Below are 23,391 nucleotides of genomic sequence, written 5' to 3' on the forward strand. Positions count from 1 at the left end.
CGGGAAATGTTATTCAACAAGCATATCTGCGATGTCACAAGGTCGCACAATGCTAATTCGATTTAAATAAAAAATAATTTGCAAAATTCAACGGGCGGCAATCTTTGTGAAGCTTCTAGTATTGCGAGGGCGACACCGCTACCGCTAAATTTCCTTCTATAACAAAGAATGCTTGTATGGAGCTCTTAGAGCACCTGCACCGGTGATCTAAATCTAAATTTTAGACCTTTCAAATTCCACCGCGCAGATCTAAATTAAATTTCTTTCTTCAATCTATATACGGAGATATTGATTGATTCGTGATACGGTCTTAAACCGTTTTCTTCCTGGATTAAACTTCTGAATGTAATGTTACGGACGTGGTGTAGCTGTATGTAGGTCACTTTCTCGAGAATAAACTCCATTCTCACTTGATGTAGCTTTGTGGTAACTGTTCCACCTCATGCACTGTAGGTCTTTGTTTGCTTAACAGGTTACATACTTTTTTGCGAGAAAAAATTGGGGATAGTTTAAACTTTATAGAGGTATACTGGCACTGATTTAGTGTCTCACATCTAGTCGAATGGACGGTGACTTTCAATATTATCACGCTACCTAACTATTTCTTAGTTGATTTTACCATAAAAGATTGAACGATGAAAACGTAGCCCCCAAAAATAGCCATTATTCATTTGTTATTTCATACATTGGTTTATCGTAAATACGGTCGCGGTACTTTTAGACCTTTATATGGCGCATATTTTTGCTGAGGCAACGAAGTTATGGTCTTTGAATAGTTGTGAATGATTCTTGTTGGAAAATAGACCATTTTAACAAAAAATTATAGAAATAACGCTCTCACAGTTTTTTCACTGAAACTAAAAAAATTTCGATCTTTCAAATGAAATTAACAAACTGGAAATCTATTTGCAATTTTCGAAAATATATAGCTTTGAAGAAAACCATTTTTGTTTTGAAAATCGCTTGTAACTGTGAAACAAAAGAGATAGAAACTTTTATTGCTTCGACAAAAATGTGCGTTTCCAAAAGCTCTAGAAAGCTCTAAAACAAAGCATTGGCTAGAAATTAACACAAAGAAAGATATTAAAAGAAAACCAGTTTTTCAAGAGCCACCCTACCTTAAATATTTGATAAATCATAACACATGTACCATTAGAGATAGCCATATAGTTTGTTCAGAAAAGTTGCCTCAATTTAATTGCTTCATAACGGACATTAGGTAGCTAAATTTAAGATATCTGAAACGTTGATACTTAACCATAAGGACCATCCTAATTCAACTAACAAAAAATCTGCTAAAAAGTTTTAGAACTAATGGTTTGGGCGCAAACAGTTTCGTCTTCCTAAATAGGGCTTTGGGGATCATAGTGCAGTGGTCCAGAATGTAAATTTAGCTGAAATTTTCATATTTTTCTAATACCAAATAGCTTAACCTTATAATATATTTAGGTAATAATTGTTTTTTTTTGTGCAGGAGACAACTTAGTTTTTGCACAGTGACAGGTGTTTTGGTTCGCAAGCCAAAAAACTGTTTTGGATTCCGCATTCTCATCAGCAAATCAAAGCTTCTGTGCTTGTCTTTACGAGACATCACTGGGAACATGCCAGTTGCTTAGTTCATGCAAGACGTATGACTTTTTGGATTTAGGATTGAGCGTCTAACTAGTGCCAGCTTTGGTGCTAGTCTAGATTTATCATCTAGCTAGCCCAAAGACTGGTGCTATTTACTGATGAGGAGAATCCGAAACTCTAAAAACTAATTTTACAATAAACAAAAATAAAAAATTAAACGATAATAAAAAAATAATAGAATACATTAATTTGTGTCAAATTAATAATTAGAAAGAAATGAATAAAATGAATGACCGAAAAAAAATAGTCTGATTACCACAATGAACTAACTAAGCAAATTGAATGGACTGGAAAAAATTATTAAAATGCATGAATTCAGTAAATAAAATAAGTTTAATTAATGATATGAATAAAATGCAAAGTTGAATGGAATAAACAATTGAATGCTGAAAGAAAGAATAAAAAGATCATAAGTTTAAATTAGTCAAGTATTCAAAATAAATAAAATAAGCAAAACGAATAAAATCCATGAATTGAATGAACTGAATGGGTATATAATATGATATGTAAAATGAAATAATTTAAATGAAGGAAGCAGGGGGGAGGGGGGAGGTTAAAGGTTTCAGCGTGAAAAAAAACACTTTTGCGATTTTTTTAGAACTTTGCGTGAAGCAAATTTATCAAAACTTTTACACATTATAGTGTATCATTTCAATAACATGTTGTAATTTTTTTTATGCAAAATTATCAATTAAACGACTCAGTGACGGAGCTTTTTGTACAACGTCTCTGGAAAAAACATGATTTGCGATGTTACCTGCAATTCAAAAACTGTTTAACCGATTTCTTTCAAACTTTTCATACACATTCTATGTTCAAAATGCCTAACCCCCACGTTAGATAATTTTTCATTTAAGGGGGTGTTTACTCAAAAAAAGTCGGAATTTTTCGAGAAAAATATCAATTTTTATTTAAAATGAGTAAAAAAACCCCTTAATTGAAAATTTATCTCAAAAACTCAACGTAAGGGTTAGGTATTTTTAACATAGAACGTGTATGCAAAGTTTGAAAGAAATCGGTTAAGAAGTTTTGGAATGGCAGATAGCACCGCAAATCATGTTTTTTCCAGAGACGTTCTACAAAAAGCTCCGTCACCGAGTTTTCCAATATTTTTGCAAAGAAAAATTACAGCATATTATTCAAATTATGTACTGTAATGTACAAAAGATTTGATCAATTCGCTTCACGCAAAGTTCTAAAGAAATCTCAAAAAAAAGTATTTTTTGTTCACGCTGAAACCCTTCACGACCCCCCCCCCCCCCCTAAAGAAAACATGGATTCAGAAAGTTCTGAAATGTTTGAAAATCTCATTATTTGAAAAATGGATAAATAATATGCAATGCTTCTTCTAGTGTTACAATTCTTTTTTATTTTGGTCTTTTGCTTTCATTGTTCTTTTCTTGACGTCGTCGTTTAAGATCTGGTGATTCTTCTTTATTGATGGACCTTAATTTGTTATTATTAAATTGTAACGTTCAATTTGTGTTGGTACTCAAAAGTATCTTTTTGGTCAAAGATTTCTGAATTTTTTTGTACAGCATAGATTTTTTTAGGTCCAGTATTTTAACACGTAACTGGAAATAGTAAACTGAAATAAGGTCATATGTGCTTTCAAGTCCCTTAAACAGAGAGCGTACAGTAGGAGAGAATGTGATTCGTAAATGAGATAGGTAGATATTTAATAGCATACATTTGCATTAAAGGGATTGTGAAGTATCTAGGCTATGTTGGCGATTATTTTATTGTCGATAGCACGATAACCGTCATTCGATTATATTTCAGTTCCTTTGTAGTAATTCTTATAGCTTGTGAATTGTTTCGTTCGGAATTCTTGTTCCGGAGATATGAATGAATGAGTCCTATTCAAACCAATATCGTATAAAAAGAAATGGTTCAAACTCTCAAAATTAGTATTTAATTTCTCGGGTAAGCAAATGGACATTGAAAGTGTCCCTGGACATATAAACTGCTTTTAAGACATGAACATTTTTGAAATTGATAGTCTTATTTTTTGCAAATAAATATATTTTAGTCACAGATGATCATGCAAAAGGTAACTAGAGGATTTCAGTACAAATCAGTGTCATTTGTTGATACACAGTAAAGTGCATGGCAAAAATGTAGTTATATCAACTATCTGTGCAATGAACAAACTTTGATTGTAATCCTCGCTAATTTACTTGTAGAATACGAAGGACTAAAATAAAACGTATTCTGAATTATTCACCGCCACTTTACTAATTGTAACTGTCATTGAAACTTCGATTCAAGCGTTCTCACCATAGAGCAAATAAGGGCAACTGAAACCTTCGTTATAAGCTAGCTCCACTTGCATCCTTCATCGAGAGATCAAGATGCCTTTGGGAGACTTTTTTCCCAGATCTAATTTGTGGATTGTTTTGAACTTTTCCATAAAAGCTCATACCAATACAATGATTGTGCATTTTTAATAATATCATCATAAAGCAGGTATTCTTAGTTTTCAAATAACATATTCGAACATATGTTATATCAAATATTCATTAGAGATACGAAGAGTTTAAAAAAACGCAGGTGGATTGTATCTTTTCAAAAATGTCATCTTTACACATCCATATAACCCGCTTAGGTTGAATGCTTATCTGACATACCCAAGGATTTCCTTAATTATGGCGTATGTAAACACTCAGTATAGAATTGAATTAAATTGAAGTTGATGTAGTTTTCGATTTTTGACCACATGGTTCTCCATATTGTAACGTTTCGAAGGAATATTCCTTCATCATCAGGGGAAAGCAGGATTAGCTATGGTTTTCTCATAGCACAAACATTTTGAAAATTTTCTCAGGACCACAAATATTTTTTGCCAAGTAGGATGCAATATTCAATTTGTTTCCGCAAGTGGCTCTGTTCTACGCTAAAATGAAAAAACTTTTTATAGGGAACAAGCAAGCAAAAAATTGTTGTCTTCCCAATCCTAGGAATGGTAAAGGATGGCTAGTTCCGTGACATTATTTCTGTATATTATGTCATATTTCGATTCCATCCATCCTTATTATAACTGATGCAACTGGTAGTTTCTGCGCCATGATCAGAATAACCTAAATCATGCAATTTTCACCAATTTTTTGGATTCAAAAATACAGTTGCTCTCGGTGATGCTACGACTATAATATGAATCTAATTCACTGTTTTACGCATTGTCTAATCCAAGGGGTAAATACATCAACACTGGAAAAAAATTCACTTTAAACTTTCACATTATTTTGTTTATTAAGTGAACCTGCATATAATTTTTTGAGAAATTGTTAATTTATTACTGAGTTGATTCACAAATTGTTTTCGGAATGCATTTCCTTGAAAGTAAAAGTACAAGATATGGAGCTCAAAGTTTTTTAAAATTTCATTCTCTCCAAGTTTATAAATGACTGCGAAACTATCTTGAACTATTAATTTTTTTGATTTTAGTAAGCTTGGAACCACCCCACCCACTATTTAAAATTTAAAATGATAGAAAATAATAGAAACTATATCTATTTTCTCAGATCTGGTATAAAATAGACCCAGAATTTAAGTCTAGCGATGGAGATGCCCTTACTTAAATATAATCTGTAAAGACACTACCGATCAGTAAGGCAACGGCGCAATCTTTACGCAATACCGATCGCTGGTTACTTTTCGATATGAGTGAATTCAATTTCGCGTTGCGTTGTCCGGATGGCGCCGTCAGATCCGTCTGATTTCCGTTGAAGTATGTATGTATACGCGAACGATTTGAATGCTCTCTGCTAGTAGTGCATTTGGGGATTCGAGAAAAACACGATGCGGATGCTGCGTAACAATTGGCTGGTCAACCACTCAATCGCTCGCAGGATTAACACAGTTAATTGTTGATTTTCTGCCTAAAAAGCATCGATTCTTCATCACGACTCGTAATAATTGAACGTCGTAAACAGTAAATGAGAAACTGTGGAGAAGAAGACAGGAAACGAGTCAGCCGGCGCATTCAATTGAAGTCCGTCGATTCGGGCCTGCTATAGAGCCAACAAAACAACACCGTTCACGATCGAGTTGATTGATGCACGAATTACGCGTTCAAACCACTTTATCAGAGGGGTGCGCAGCTGAGCAATTGAATAATTAATAATTTACATGACTTCATCGTAATGTATTTCGAGCAACGACAACGTCAGCGTCTCTGCCCATTAGCCGACACAACACCCTGCAACTGGTGCGCGTACACTACATTTGCTACTTCTAACGACTCAACGTTGAATGCAGGCATACCATTGCGTAAGCGTGGACAAAATTGATGTGACCAGCTTCACAATTTGATTGATCTATATTTGCTTAATACACGTGCCAAATTTGAAAGCGATTGGTTACGTCCATCAACTTCCCAATTTTAATCCTAAAGGAAAAGCTCGATGAACTCGAATCAATAAAAGGTCTAAAAATACACACTGCTGAGCTGTTCCGATGTCAGGAGGTGCCACTTATAATATGAATTAATGCAATGCAATTGTGTATACTTTTATTACTTATTCTGAATTAATGATAAGTCATTGTTTTCACAAAATCAATATTAATGTATTTTCTTTTTTTCTTTTTTCTTTCAGGTAAAACTTCACTAATAACTAGTTATGACCAGAAAGCTGTAAAATGGTAAGATTATTTACCTTTCTAAATTAACACTGTAGTGTACAATCACAACTAAGTCATCGTAATAAATGCCCTTAATAAATGATTATTTTATTCGCTTGCCTAAGATGGATGACATAGTCATTCTCCACAATGACGATAAACCATCTCGTAAAAAAACTCGTCTCGAGTTTGCTATCTCCAATTAGAGACCTCGCGGTGACAAGTCGTGCTGGGGCTTTGCCCAGCAGCGCTACATCAACACACACACAAACACACATAACATAACATACGCTAATTGGAACCTAGCTTCAATCACTACCATTTATCACACACACACCCCTCCGGCAAACGCGAGTATCCATCGAATTAACGAACTCCACCCGAACCCACTAGCCCACATATCATCATGTAGGCGTCACCGACGTGCAAATCCCTCCGATGGACATATGGCGCCTCGTCCGGTTAATGGTTATGTTAGCGTGTCGAAGCTCTATCAAATAAGCAGCTTCGTCCGTCGAGTGACAAGAAGCAAAAAAAAACAAATACCCAATTTCCATGCTCGTATAGTTATACGCAACCTTTCTTCTTTTTTTTTTCTTTCTTCGTCCAATCTACGACCACATTGGCAACTGATTGATGGGCGAATTAAGTTCAATAAATTCAACCAACTATGTTTGACTTCTCGCGAACCTGTTCGCGAGTACCTCTAATGCTATATTAATATTTGCATTGCGATCGTTCGATTCCCCTTCATGTGGGTAGCTACGAAAAAAAGGATGTTTGTACAAAGCGCACAAACCGGTAGAAACGGTACACGCGGTACAGGCATCGCACGATGGGAGAAGACGAAAAAGAAGAATAAAATATGTGCGCAGATTACATAAAAACTGGGGAGTTCAGTTGGTGTGGAAGAAAATTATGCATCTTAAGTATTGGTGCTTACGGAGAAATAGGAATAAAGAAAGTTTTTTTTACCATAATAAACTATAATAGTCAGTCTTGGTGAGTTGTTCCAATTATTGATCTAGGCCTACGGTGTAACACTACTAAATAGAAAATATTTATCTGTCAAAAAGAAGCCGTTTTTAGCCGACTTTTTTGGAAGGGAAGGAAACATCCTAACTGCTTCAAATCGGAAAGTGCAACTCGTTATTTTTTAAAACAAAATCATCCAAAAAGATTACCTTTTTCAAAGTACCAAGTTTGCAATAAATTCCTGTATATTTCGCAGTTGTTTGATTGTTTATTAGACAAGGGGTCTGCGACACCTAACCTCGTGATGGGACTACCATCTTGGATATAGCTGGCAAAGAATCGCAGTTCTCCTTCATCCGTACGTTCCAGGACAGATGCTGTTTGGAGCCGTTCCTAACATGGTGAACAAACGCTCCCTTAGAGCCCACCAGGGTTGGTTACCCGTTCCTCACTAAGGTTGCTCGTATCTCAGTTGGCATCACGGGGAGGTAGGGATAGGAATTCTATGTCAGAGGTCATCACGTGGTTGTCATATTGGACATGATTCAGCTCTGCCAACCTTATCTCAGAGGTTTTAAAAAAATGTATTTCTAAGAGAAATTTTGACTGTAAATATAATCAAAATCGGTATGACATATTTGTCTCATTATTTTCCTGATGAAAGGGGAACGGTAGGAGGAAGAAAAATATATGGAAATTGAATTTGATTACACAATTCAATCACAGCACAAAACGATAAACAACCTGGATTCCTCACTCCTTAAGGAATAATCAACCCTTCTGATGAAGCCTATGGCTCTTTACAGCACTGTATTTCGGACAATTACATATTCCTAAGAAATAGTTATCTGCACAAGAATGGTGTACGGAATCAAACTGCACCACTTTCAAATTGCTGTTACTTTTTCCATTAGGTATTTTCTATTGAAATTTTTGATGAAATTAGCTCAATGAGTATTGTTTACATTATGAAAATTTCACTAGCTGTGTGCAACCGTTACGAGAACGAAGCCAGATATCGTTAACAGCGTAAACAATTTTTGCGTTCACATCTACAAAATCTGGATCTCACTCACCGAGCCATTAGCAAGAAGCTGGGTATAGTCCAATCTACGGTAAATCGTGTTTTGAAACGGTACCTACAACGAACGTTTGGCTGTCGCTAGTACCAAGATAGTGACTATCATGGATCACAAGTCGGTAGTCGAAGCTACCAAGAGAAATTAGAAAGTTAGAGACGTGACGAAAAAGACGTACTAAGTCCAAAGGGTATCGAATCGCGATGAATGGTGGAATACAGCAGTGAAATCTTGTGAGCAGAAGTTCTATACTCAGCTGTTGACGAAACCATATTTTCTAGTCATGGATGACGAGAATTAGAAGTTGGACAGCAGAAGATGTCTAAGATTGCCCAAAACAATCATGATATGGCAGGCAATTTGAACGTGTGGAAAGCGGAGCACCCCGTTTGTGACAACCGGAACGATCAATAGGAAGGTATACATGAAAGAATGCCTCCAAAAGCGTTTACTTCCACTTTTGAGGTCACACGATGGCCCTACGCTTTTCTGACAGGATTTGGCTTCGTGCTATTACTCGAAAGATATTCGGGAGTGGTACAAGGCTAAGGAGGTCAATATCGTTCTAAAGGATTTTAATGCACCGGAATTTCGGGCAATTGAGAAATGCTGAGCCATCATGAAGCAGGCACTTCGGATGTTCCCAAGGCAGTGATAGTAAAAAGAGCAATAAATGGATTGCTTTCCGCTCCTTGGGTTTATTTTCGTTTTTCGGTGGGGAGTCATGGTCAAGTTTGTCCTCGGCTGCATGTTGACCTTTCGTCTCCCTCGCTCGTGTTTGCGACCATGTCGTTGGCCCTAGAGCAGCTTTGGTTTTCGCTATTTGAAGCTTTTTGTGTTTTCGAATGTATCTGGTATAGGCGTCTTCTATATTGTTTATTACTTTCCTAGGTATGTTATCTATTGGTTTGGTGATACCGTGGAATATATTTTGTTCGGCATTTATTTTTTGGTCGAGTGTCTGTGGTGTATCAGTAGGTGTCGAAGACTATTTGTTAGTGTTAGTTGTAGATGAATGCTCTTTAGTTGTTTTGGCACATATCTTACTGTAGTGTGCTGTGTGGTTACAGAATTGGCGGGTGGGCGTCTTTTCAAGACATTTGAGCACCTTGAGATGATCTGCCCTCGAAAGCTAAGTAAGAAGGTGTAGGTTGGTTCAGCCGCATTCGTACCAACCGAACTTCGTTGAGGATTCCAGGGAAAAGTTTCTTCAAGTGTCGTTTCATGACGGATTCCACTTCTTCATACTTCGACAAGAATTTTTTAATATATTCCGTGCTAGTGCGTAGTGCCAAATTTCCTTCAGATCATTATCCATATGCACGGGGGTCTTGGTGTTGACGTTTTCATATTCGACGTTGTGTTCCATGTTGTTATGCGCTATGAAACTTTCTGTTTCGGTTAAGGAATTGATTAGTATTATTAGTATAACATTCCTCGTGTGGTGTAGTTGTATGTATGACACTTCTGTAAGTACATGTTCCATTTTCACTTTCATCAACTGTTTGACCTCGAGCACTGTAGCTCTAAGTCGGGACTGCGTACAGTCAATCGCGATTGTGTTCTCCCATAATGGACGCAATTTATTTTGTGATTCACCCATTCCACTCGCAGTGGAAACTCGGGGGCAATGGAAATTTTCTATTCTATGGTTTACACGTAGTATTTTTTCGTTTGTTTGCTGAGCACAAGCGATACGTTCTTGACTTCTGATATGTACTAGATAAGCAAGCAGACTGGCTATAAGCGAATCTTGAGCTTTATAAAACTAATCGAAAGTGATAAAACTGGTTGCGAATTGATGACAAAATTTGTATGACGTGTCATAATCGTGCATGGAAAATTTTCTATAGAAAAAAAATCATCAATTCTTAACTTTTATTCAAATCTTTGGCTTCATTTAGTCTATAAACAATCGGTGAGGTGCATTTGAAGGAAATGAGTCAGGGAATCTAGAAAAAAATAATTATTCTTGGTTACAGTGTTGCCAAATTTGCGATATTTCCAGTTTAAAGCTTAAACTGCATTTTTCTCACAATTCGGGTATTTTTGTTTTGAAGATGATTATGCCATTGTGTTTATCAGACAGTTTTACGTATAAAAACATCTTATACAACAAGATAACTTGAGCCAATCCCCAGACACAGTCATTTTAAGCAAAAAATTCAAAATTTCTCAGTACGTTTCTCTCTATATCTCACTAACCAAACAAAATGTCAAAAATCTGAAACCGCCACTTTGTAGAGAATTTTTAGACGAGTTATGTGGCATATCTAACTTAGTTTACCCCAAAATGGCGTTTGTCATAAGATAGTACAACAGCGACGATGTGCCCTGTTGCAAGACCACAAGTGTGAATTTGTTTGCAGTGTTCATATCCTCCAATGAAGTAGAACTGGATGGTTCTATAAGAAACACAATAGCGATTGAGATTCCCCATACCCGTCGTAGACTTACAGTGCGCGAGGTGGAACAGTTGATAAAGGTGATCATGGAGCTTGCACTTACGGAAGTATCACACATTCAACTACATCATACACGTAATGTTGTACTGATAATGCTTAATAGTTTACTCGAGGTAGTAAGCTTCGTGGTGATGAACGGCATATGACACGACGTTGAATGTAACAACGGTGAAATTAAGATCCCCGAATTTTCGGACAATGGTATAACTGAAACTCATCGACACGATTTGGCACCACTCACTAGCACAGATTACATTAAAATATTCGTGTCAATATGAACTACATTCAAAGAAAAATCCACATATCCTGGGCAAACGTCCACGTAACAGCCCTGTTCCAAGACAGCACATTACGATTAACCATACAGCAAAATAACTAAGGAAAATTATTCTACCACAATCAACAGTATCAAACAGGACATTTGATGATACACCATAGACAGCCGACCAAAAAATAATTGCCTGACAATCAATATACCACGGTATATCCAAACCAACTGCTATCATACCTAGGGAAGTGATCAACAAAGAAGAAGACTGCTATACCCGAGTATTTCTGACATAAATAGCCTCATACATCCAACAGTGAAACCCAAAACAGCTCTAGCGACGACAACATAGGCGTACGATCAACAAGCAGTACAAGGCAAAACAGACAATGATTCCCAAAGTAACAATACTCACAAGCACATAATAATTTAATAATTGATTCATGAAAATCATTAACTTAAAAAATACGTGCTCCTGGCGATACCGAAATTCATTATCCGCTAACAGTTGCCTCCACCTTAATTTACTAAAATGTCAAAACACGAATCACAGAACATAGCATTTAAGTTCTTTTCGATCTGAACAATCCATCAAACAGTGCCAAACTTAATTTTTCCCAGCGATCTATAAAGTTTGGAGATAAAATTACAATTCTTAACCATTCTTCCGCATCAAACAAAACAAAGATCGCATACAATTTTGTTAATTCAACGGTTCCAAAAAATCTCATCAAACAAAATTTGATCGCTAATTTGCTAATGTTCAATCCGAGCACAAATCAAACATTGTTAAGTGCGTACATATATTGGAGGTCCACCATCGTTCATCATTGCGCTTCCTGGGACTTGCGAGCTACCTCATCAGCATCAACCGGCGTGGTTGGCATTCTTATGAAATCGAGAAAATTGCCGTAAATTAAGATAATCAACCTGAATTAAAATTAATTAATTCCGTCGTAATCAGCTGGTTGTGTGGTGGTGGAACCAACCGCGAGACCCTATGTCTAAAGTAGCCATCACGCTGGCTGGTTATAGTCTATTGATGGATATTTTCCTCTCCGAAGCAGGCTAAACTGGTTGCGCACTCCGCCTGGTGTACGTTCGATGGGGAGCTCAAATTGCTTTCGTTTTATGCGCCAAATGGCACTGCGCGAATGCCGGCTGGCATCGGTTGCTGCTTCCTTGGAGGAGTTCGGTGACTTGCTGCTAGCGTTGCTGCTGCAGCTTCCAAAGTAGTAATTCGATACTACACGAGCGAATTATCATTTTGGAGCGAATATCTCCGGCAATAATAAGGAAGCTCTCCTTGAGCGTAGATCGTTACCCTCTTATTTACTGCGTTATCGACGTGAGTGTGGTCAACAGACAATTTTTGATTGATAAGAAGGCCGTCAACAAAATTCGCTTGGTGGCCATCTAGAAGCTATCGGTTCAAAACGTTGTTTGCTGAAGTTCCACTGTAAAAAATGTCATACATTGATAGCGCATTGACTGCTTTACTCACATTTTTTTACATTTTGGTGGAGTTCACAGTTGGTTATCTGAGTTTTGATGTAATTAAGAATTGAATAGAATTATGTTTTTGTCTGATCGATATTTTTATACAGATTGTACAAGGAAACAATGAATTACTTCCTTGACCTCAAGTTGGAAGTCGATTGTTTTGTACGCAATTCAACGGGGTTCGATTTGCAACCCCTGCACATAGGATTAGAGTTTTTTTCTAACCCAACAAAGGCGAATGAACCTAAGGTTAAACCCTCTATAATTGAAACAAAAGAATGGTCTCATATGCCTGGATCTATGAATTAGATATTCTGACACCGATGTGAGCAGTCCAATTAAGTTTTGAGTCAAGAACTATCCCAATGTACTTAACTTGATGTGCGACAATAATTCCACAGTCAAAGAACTGCAACGGACGAGCTCCGGTTGTAATCCTTCGTTGCGTGAAAAACGCCATTGATGTTTTATTTGGATTAACTGATAGTCCAACATGAAGACAACATTGCTCAACAACACGTAAGCCTTGTTGCATCATATCAAAAAGTGTATTACTGCAAATACCGGTGATCATTATATGATAATCATCGGCGAAACCATACGTCGGAAACCTAAGCTCATTAAGTTTCCTCAACAAGCCATCGGCAACAAAGTTCCATAGAAGTGGTGCCAGCACACCACCTTCAGGACATCCGCAATCACTCAGTTTCCTTATCTCTACTTGTCTTAACGATCCGACATCTGCTTGCTAAGCATTGCGTGTATCCAGTTCGTGATATATGAAGGTACTCCATGATCTCGTACTGCTTCCAAAATGGATTCGAAAGACACGTTGTCAAAAGGAACCTTCAATATCGAGAAAAAATAGCAGTAGATAGCATTGTGTAACAGGGTGGTAGTAGACTTCGCTCCTTTTAAGTGCGAGATGTAAAAATTTTAAAGAGTGTAGAGTAGAGTGACAGGAAAAAATGACCCCTATCGGCCCATGCCTGAGTCGATTCCTAGTTCCACCAGGAGTACTTGCTCCAAATTTGAAGCAAATCGGACAAGTCTAGCTACCGGACCAACGTGCCTGAAGTTTGTATGGGATTTTTCGACAATTTACATGGAGAAAACCAACTAACTCGCATTTTCGCCGCTAGGTGGCACTATATGCATCATATTATCACTGAAAGTGAAAATAAGAAAGATAATTTAATTGCCTACAAATTTGTTGAAGACTGCTAGTCAATCCGGCTTTAGTAAAAGAAGTTATTAAACTTTTAACGAAGTGATGTCTGAGTCAGTTTTGTATAGGGCCTAGCAGAGCATGATTGTGGATCAGTACTTGATTCGCACGAACAAAACATTTTTGTGAAATAATGGTTAGGTTTAGGTCAATAGTATGTTCGGAAGATTTATAGTAAGTAATACGAGTCATGTTTTGGTTAGAAAATTTTAGTTCCACATTTTACCGCATAGAGAGCGCCAACACTAACTTTTTAACGGAAAGAGATAGAGATTAGGTGTCTTCCACAAAGTTGTAGAGCAAGCATTTTTAAATAATTCTTCCGAACATCTCGATATTCTATCTCACTCCTATGAAAAGTTAGTGTTGGCGCCCTCTATGCGGTTACAGGTGGAACTAAAATTTTCTAACCAAAACATAACTCGTATTATGTACTACAATTCTTGTGAATATACTATTCAGCTAAATGTAACCATTATCTCACAAAAATGTATAGTTGGTGGTAATCAAGTACCGATCCACAACTATGCGCTGCTAGGCCCCATGCAAAACTGACTCAGACATCACTTCGTTAAAAGTTTAATAACTTCTTTTACCAAAGCCGGATTGACTAACAGTCTTCGACAAAGTTGTAGGCAATTAAATTATTTTTCTTATTTTCACTTACAGTGATAATATGATGCATATAGTGCCACCTATCGGCGAAAATGCGAGTTAGTGGGTTTTCTACATGTAAATTGTCGAAAAATCCCATACAAACTTCAGGCACGTTGGTCCGGTAGCTAGACTTGTCCGATTTGCTTCAAATTTGGAGCAAGTACTCCTGGTGGGACTAGGAATCGACTCAGGGGTGGGCCGATTGAGTTTTCAAAAATTAGTTATTTTTCTGGGCACTCTAGTGTAGAGTGTAGAGTTGCGCAAAGGCGCAACCGAATCCGAATAAACGACAAACGGACCAAAACATTGACAAAAACTAGTTAATTCCTTAAAAAAGGATAAGAAAATGAAACATGACGAGACGTGTATAGATCCCCTCAACACCAAACTATGTGGTCAATCTGAACTATACCGCAGCTAACCGTTCTATAAAACTGTAGCTTATTTTCTTTCCCTTTTCTCAAATTCGGACAAACGAACTGTAGTAATTGGGACAAATAACCTCTTTAAACTAATTAGGACACATTCCTCTAAAATGAACGAGGTTTTATATGCTTGAAATTTTTGACAGTTGCGTGTTTCACTGAGTGCACCATTTTCAGAAATTCTAGCAAAATCGTCTTAGAGAACTAACTAACAGTAAAAGTAGAAGACATCAACGAGTCCACCGAAGGGATAACCAGAAACTAAATGATGTAAGTCTTTCTATACGCTCGCAATAACAAGATTTCTAACATACACTAACAAGATCACCTCAGTAAATTGTGTGGCTAATCAGCAATGTACCGCAGCTAATCGTTCTTCAAGTCTTTAATTTGTGATGGGTTCCTTATCTCATACGCAACACATTTCAAATATACTAATTAAGACATGTAATTCCTCTAAAATGAACATGTTCTTCCAACGGATCTCAATGAAAACCAACTCCAAAGCTAGAATGCTTGAATGCTTTTGTTATGCTATTTCGGGATTACAACCAACTTCGCTAATGATGGGTTTTACAGCCAACAAGAAATACGATGCATCTAAACGTGGCGAAACCGCGCAGTCTGTTGTCCATCAAAATGACAGCACTCGGATGTGTACGGTAGCTTCCACGCGAAATCAAACGTGAACTACTACACCATTCCATCAACTAGCAGTGATGCGATCGTAAATGTTATTCTCGTAGTTATTAGTTTGGCCTACATTGCCGTATACATACCCCCATAGCGCTAAAGCATGCACGAGTTGAAACTTGCTGTTTTTTTTTTTGAGCCAGTAACATCGAAGATTCTGTTGATGAAAATGGCAACTGTTGATACTATGTAACGTAATCCGTTTGGGCATCTCGAAATACAACAAAGCGATCGGGCATATTCGCCACATGTGTTTATAACTGACGAAATCGTTTTCCTGTCTCGAAATAGAACGAATGCAATGGCAACATTGAAATGCAAGCAGTCGAACAGCTACCAACAGTGCGGATCACGTGAGATGAGTTCTGCGAAAAACTTCAGCACCCTATGACATAATACGAAGAGATGATTATCATGGGCCATTGATTGCAAAGGTCGCTGATAATGATGGAATATAGTGATTATAAGATAAACAACACAACAAAGCAAAATGACTGCGTTGACCTTAAATCATAATGTAGACATTGAAAAGATTCGTGTTCAGCGGAACTGACATATTATAAACCAAGACGAGTAAATCAAATAAACGGCTTTATGGTAAAAGTGAATATATATTACTTTGATCGACCGAAGCCGTTTAGAATTTATGATTATGTTTCATTATAGAGAAGTTATAATGTGGCAAAATCGATTTAGAAGGACCAATGCCAAAGTCAACAATCTTAAAATGTGCATGCTGGAAAATGATCTGATGCTGAAATCAATCAAATTTATGGCTACATTTTGATATCTCTTCTAATGTATCTAGTGGATCAGCAAACAATTAGTAAAGGTGAATGAACTGTTAGTACTAGTATCGAAACATAACTAAACGGCACACTCCCCTCTGCATTAATAAAGCCATAAAAACGTTAAAAATTGTTGCCCCAATTTGCAAGCACCGACCATTTATCGCACTACCCAGGGGACCACCTGTCGATAATAATGTTCACCCGGTCACGCAAAAGCTAATAATTAGCCGATTGAACACGCACACACATTCAGTCGAGTCGAATGGGCCGAAACTAATTAGCAATAAATCGCGGACAGCATACCTTTCAGGTCGGTAGGTACACATGGGCGGAGCACGGTGCAAGTATCGATCCACTTATCTGTTTGCCGGTGCGTTTTTCGCGCGGAAGATCCACTTTTGCACACTGCTGTAACTGCGAATTCGATAAAAATAGACTAAACATATCGCGTACAATATTCAATTTTTGTTGTTGCGTGTAGATTAGTATTCAACGATTGCAAAGTGTTTATTTTCACTTTTTCACCCACCCACGGAGTGCGCCGGTTGCGCGCGAAAAATCTAAATATTTGTACATTTAATTTCTCTTCGTCCTCGGCGAGTCGTATTAGGTATGTACCTGCTAACAGCAGGTCGGCGTTTCACTTTTTCCAGCTCGAAATAGTACCTAGGGTAGATGATAGCTTACTAATATCATTATTCAAGTAGCCACATTATTTCATCGATTACTTATTAGTGTTCAATAAACAAATTTCGCTTTCATCGGTATCGATAAGTTTGCTTGTCAATGCGCTTAACAGAGATAGCGGGCGTTGTTCTAACTAATGTGTTCAAATTAAATATTAAAGGGGCTAAGATGATTTATGGAACATAGAAATCCTACTCGTTGGCGTTCGTACTATGAACATATCACATGAAAGTGCAAATCGTGGTCGTCGTCGAAGAAGCAACAAGTCAACCACACGCCATCGCACAGTGGGATAGATTCTCTTGCGGACGAAGTTCATAAAATATGCATATTTATTGTCAAATTATTTTTGCTTGTGAGTATCAGTGTATAATTTAACTCCCTCGGCATGATACTGTACCTTGATGTGGCCCGGGGGCTTTCCCACCAAAGCAGTATTACAGAGATTATATCACATATTTTGGGATACGATTAATTTCTTTTTAGTTAAGCTACATTGTGATTGGCGACCTTTATTATCCACTGCCATGGTCAAATAATATACAATGTGGGTTTAGGGCACCCTTCTTTTATTGCTATATTTTAAATTAGATCCATACTAACACTCACCAGCACAAATTGCTTATACTCTCATATACACTCACAATATCTAATTCCTAACGTACAAACGTTGCCTTCGCGATAACACAAACATGGTCACAAATGCGAACGCCCGCGATCTCGCCAATATTCAAACAACCCGGTAATTAAGTGAACGTTTGCACCAAAAAATTTACTAACGCGGTCTCAAGTACAAACCCGCCGCTCGCGCAATTAAGAATCGGTCACGTCCGGAAGTCTCTTCCCTTGATCCTAGCAGGCTAAATTCATGCCTTCTGTAGGACCAATAGAAATAAAAACTAGACAAGAAGTCCACGCACGATCATTGAAGAACACGCGAACATGCGAATGGTCACACAGTTATAAAAATAATGTGTCCATGCAAAGTTACATACACACTAGCACACGCGACAAAAACGTCAACATACAAACGCTCGAGTCCTTCGCGATCATCCATGCACAATCACACCCACGATCTCGGAAACAGGATAACACCTCGGTCACTAAGTGAACGGTTTAGCACTTATAAATTTACAAATGCGGTCTCAAGAGTGAACCTCTAAATAGCCATGTTCGCGCGGTGGACCAATCAAAAAGATTATGCTCGTATCCACTAAATTACACGTTCCATGGCGTCATAAAAATCAAATCTATTCACGCGACAAACAAACATACAAATGCTTGAGTCCTTCGCGATCATTCACGCAACCTACACCCGCGCTCTCGCAGACATGATAACATCCCGGTGATAATATGAACGTGTCAGCACTTATAAACATTCAAACGCGGTCTCAAGCGTGAACCTACAATCCCCCGCACTCGCGCGATCTTGAATCGGTCACGTCCGGAAGCGTCGATTCCAGAAGTCTAGATCCATGCCTTCAATTAAATCAACTAAAAAGAAAGCTCTCATATCCACTGGACAACACGTTCCATGACAGCATGACCGGGAACTCTAGTGATAGTGAGTAACTCACTCCCTGTCAGAATGTGATCCGTACACCGAAAACTAAATATCATAATAACGGTCCGCGTGGCACATTCACGCGAGCACTTGCGACAAATACGTCAACAAATGAAGGCTTAAGCTCTTCGCGATCATCTACGCACACCTACGTTCACGATCGCGCAAGCTATATAACACTCCGGTAACAATGTGAACGTTTTAGTATTTACGAAGTTACAAAGGCGGTCGCAAACACAAACCCGCAAACGCGCGCGATCATGAATCGGGCACATCCGTAAATCTTTACCCTCCATTCTAGCAACTCAGGTTCATGCATTCAGTTATACCAATCAACAACTCAACTAGACAACACGTTCCATGGCGTCATGACTGGGAATAAACCCACTTTGTTCTAGAATTTGAACTGCACACGAAAAATTATGCGAAAGACAAACGGTTTTAATATAGAATTTATACACGTGAAGTTACATACACGTTAGGACACGCGAAATACAAACGCACACGCGATCGAACACGTTAACGTACAAATGCTCGAGCCCTTCGCGATGATACACGCTATCGCGAGTCACTATTACATTCAGAATCACGGCCCGCTACAATTGGCCTAAAGCAGTGTTTTAGTGGGCGCCAGTCGCCTGTTTCGTCTGCAATTGTAGCGTGTGATTCTAAAGGGGAGCCCTTCTGAGAACCTAGCTCTACAGCTTCAGTTCGACAACTCTCGAAAAAAAATTAAATAATGACTGGAAGTTTTTTATCTGATAATTACATTAAGAACTTAATGTTTTAAGCACCATGGGGACCTTTGGTAAATTGTGGGAATGGGATCTTGTAACTGATCTCCTAGTTAGGATCTTATAGTTGACAAATTATGTCAACATCAAATAAAATATCTGCATGAAAACATGCACATTGAATCTGATGAAAAATGGCGTTTTCCGTAGGTTGAACTGGTTATTACCTGAATAGCCCCTGGATTCTGAGGATAAGTTGAAAAATGAGACCACAGGTTACAGACGTTCATTTATATTTTTCAATAAACTCTTCTGCAATCTGACACTTTTTACTGTATCTCAATAAAAAGTAATAAGAAGAGTTGCCAGACTCCTGACAAGTAGATTTCATAAGAATGGAAAACTTCTCACGTCATATTGCTGCGTTATGAACGAAACGAAAAGGTGGCAATATAGTTGCCACTGCCTTATAAAGGGTTAATAAACAATAAAATAAACATTAATTTCGTCAGCCAGGTGTACGTCCATACCATCGTCTCAAGATGATGTGCCACAATATTGATGTTACCGGCGAAGCTAAAAAGCTGAACAGACTTCCAGAAAACCGTACCACTCGTGTCAATACTCGCTCTTATTATCACACCTTGCCGTAGCCCTCGATCTATTGTCGTTTGTCCGGAAATCCGTTTTGGGGCACTATATGCAAATTTTCTCAACGAACTTGCTTGCTAACGGTGATTGGCGGCGACAAAAAAATGGGAGAACACCTTCAGCAATGTGATTGTTCGGTAACTAGTCGCCGCCATCCCGCTTAACATCCTTTTTATAGATGGGACATACTACTTCCTCCATTCAATCCTCAAGTGAAATTTGTTTCTCCCATATCTTCAAAACCACCCAGTGGAGTGCTCTAACCAGCGCCTTTCTTCTGCGTTTCAGCAGCTCACATGGCTGTTGATCATTGCCAGCGGTTTTATCAGTCCTCAATTGTCCGATCTCCTCATGAATCTTAGGCAGATCCGGCGCTGTGAATCTGTTGTCGACTGCGCATGTCCCCAGGCTGATTCTTGCGATACTCTCGTCGTCTACTGCTATTTCGATGTTCGTCATAATACACTTATTGATAAGCTCACACTCGGTCGTGAGAAGGTATCTCTTCATATGTTGGCACAGCCTTAGCTCGAGCGATTTACCTACTCCTAGAATTTTCATAACTCTGTACAGATGCTCCATCGCCTGGGTATCCCGATCGATGGTGGGAACATTTGTAATATTGGAGAAGAAATTTCCGTTTATTAGAACGTGGTCGATTTGGTTCTTAGTTTGTTAATCAGGTGATCTCAATGGTGACGTTCATGTCGTTGCTGAGGAGATTCACATTCTGCCGCGGGCTCCAAATTCAAGGATGAAAAATGCCTACTTTTTCTGCGGCTGTAATTTTCCTGCGTACATTCTCACTTATCTTTCGACGCTGCTGTCGTTCGCTAGTGCAGGACGCCCAGCGCTGTACGGCAGTCTGTAAGCAAACCAGTAACACGACAAAAAATACTGCCCCAGTAAAGCCACCAGACGCGAGCTTTTCTTTCCTCATGTTACACTTTTAAATATTTTTAATCTATTCAATATTTTTAATCACACGACGACAATGAATGCGGTTCGTTTACGCCACGACCGGCATTAACGCTTTCGTGTGCGGGCCTCTCCCTTTGACTATGCAGAGAAAAGTGTCTTTGTACAGATAACAAACTTTACTACGCCACACTCTCACCGAGCAGTCGGAGTACAACAGCAAAACAAAAATGTATTCTACTGCTGTACGGTAAAATGTACTCGGTTTGGCTACCGTTCTGGCAAGAGCTGTAGTGATGCGTCGCTGTAGCGAGCTGTACGGCTTGTGCAAATGTAAGTATACCGAAAAAATGTACTATGCTATATTTCACCCAAAGGAGGAAAATTTTGGTAACGCAAATCACGGTGTATTTATTAGAACAATTTTATGCAAAAAAATTCAGCATCTTTGAAACTTCGGAATATGAAAGAATGGGCTTTCCCCTTTCATTTGAAACTAAGATCAAAATAATCCGTCGGGGGGTCCAGAGCAACTTTTTTTTTGAAGTTTTTTTCGTAACAATATAAGTTTTACTACTGGAGATAGTTCATATTTCTGTCCCTAGATGGTGCTTTATACATTCGAACAACACTAAAAGTGGGAATTTGATAGAAAATTTAATTGTCTACAAGTTTGTTGATCACTAAAAATTGATCTGAAATCACCCGGAAAAGTTGTTTAAGATTTTAACAAAGTTATATCTAAGATAGTTTCACACGAGGCCTAGTGATTTGGAAATATGTTTTCTCGCACTTATTATATTAACAAAAAAAAAATTGGGTTTAGTGGCATAAAAATATTAGACGAGATTCATTACGTTGACAATTCTAATTGAACTTCTGAAAATGTATGGTTACAAGGGTTTGCTTACATTTATGTTTTGTTACACGGGTGTTTTAGAAAGGACCATACATCGTATAATTTAGGTTATGATCGCTTAAGTCAGCTATTATAATTCCGTTCAAGACGAAATGTTGGGACACACCGTTTCTAGTTTAACGCAAACCATAGCAGTAACTGTCCAAATTAGTGGCTAGTGTGAAATGATTTATTCAAATTTTCTCCGCAAAGCATATTGTGGCAGTTGGATTTTACGGCCATTTCCTATCAATTATGCGAGATATCGTTACCAAATTGATCCTAGATTATGCGATATGTATTACTTTTGAAAACAAAATATGATTTGAGTACAACAATAACCTTATATACATAGAAGTCCTAGAATATATCCCAAAAAAAAATTATCTTGATCCAAAAACTCAAAGTTTTTTGTTCACTGTTTGTCACATTGAGTTAATTTTGAAAACGGATAATCAGCGTTTTGAACCAAGCGTTGCAATGGAATCCGCGAAATATTGCAATGGTGCGTTAAAGTTTCATTGAGTTTGTTCAAATATAAAGGTTGAAGTTCAGGACAAGTCAATTTTATACGAAGATGCTAACAGAGTAGGAGATTCATGTAAGAATAGTTATCAGTCATCACTGAAAACAATCGAAAAAATGAAGAAGATGGCATACATAATTGAAAAAGCTGTTTCTGCGGGAGGAATCACTTACCATCATGGAGAAGAATATTAATATCATACTAGTTTGGTCAACACTTATCTAAAACTTCTCATCCCAAAAATATGAATGGTGCCCTGTATCAGGGAATTAAAATTTTCAGCTAAAAGTTGACTTTCCAAGCTCTCAAATTCCGCTGAATTCACTATTGAACTAAACACAACTATTTGGCAAATAAAAAAAGTGCTTGTGAATTAACAAACCACTAGGTCTTCTGTGAAACTAACTTAGACTTAGAATTCGCTAAAATATTAAACTACTTTTCGGGATAATTTCACATCGGTTTTTAGTTGGTAACAAAGTTGTAGACAATTAAATAATCTATCAGATTCTTACTTTTAGTGTTGTTCGAATGCCTAAAACACCATCTAGGGGCAGAAATATGAACTAGTTCCATTGTAAAATCTATGTTTTCACGAAAAAAAACTTCAAAAAAAAAGTTGCTCTAGACCCCCCGACGGATTATTTTGATTTTGGTTTCAAATGAAAGGGGAAAGCCCATTCTTTCATATCCTGAAGTTTCAGAGATGCTGAATTTTTTTGCATAAAGTTGTTAAAAAAAGACACCGTGAAATCGGTATGAAAAAAATGTAGTTTACCGGTACCGTTGGCATCCCTGTCCAAATGCGTGTAAAATGTATCTTTCTCGTTCTCGGGTCGCGTTCGTGAGGGTAGTACACGTTGAGGATACTGTGGTTGTAGAAATGGCCTTTGATTCACACACACATCCTTTCGCAGATCGTCTGCTACTTGATTACGCGTTAGCGCATCTTTTTTTTTCAATTTTTTAGCGTTTCGCTCTTAAATCCGGTCTCATATAATCATTGCAATTAAGTACAATTTTATTCTACCTTTGGGATTTTTTTTGTAATACTCCACCAGCTCCAACTAGAAC

The 23,391-nt window shown here is 37.8% G+C and overlaps 1 protein-coding gene across 3 annotated transcripts in view; it reads left to right on the forward strand.

Annotated features, from left to right (window-relative positions):
• Positions 1-23,391, forward strand: part of LOC131683693 (GTPase-activating protein CdGAPr) — a 175,015-nt gene that overhangs the window by 89,837 nt on the left and 61,787 nt on the right. Inside the window, exon 2 of one of the 3 annotated variants that reach the window (XM_058965914.1) lies at positions 6,231-6,276. The exons of the other annotated variants lie outside the window; for them this stretch is intronic. The gene's annotated coding sequence lies outside the window, so the exon portion shown is untranslated. The remainder of the gene's footprint in view (positions 1-6,230; positions 6,277-23,391) is intronic. 3 annotated transcript variants of the gene reach the window in all.

Source organism: Topomyia yanbarensis, chromosome 2, assembly GCF_030247195.1.
Source record: "Topomyia yanbarensis strain Yona2022 chromosome 2, ASM3024719v1, whole genome shotgun sequence".
NCBI classification, from domain to species: domain Eukaryota; kingdom Metazoa; phylum Arthropoda; class Insecta; order Diptera; family Culicidae; genus Topomyia; species Topomyia yanbarensis.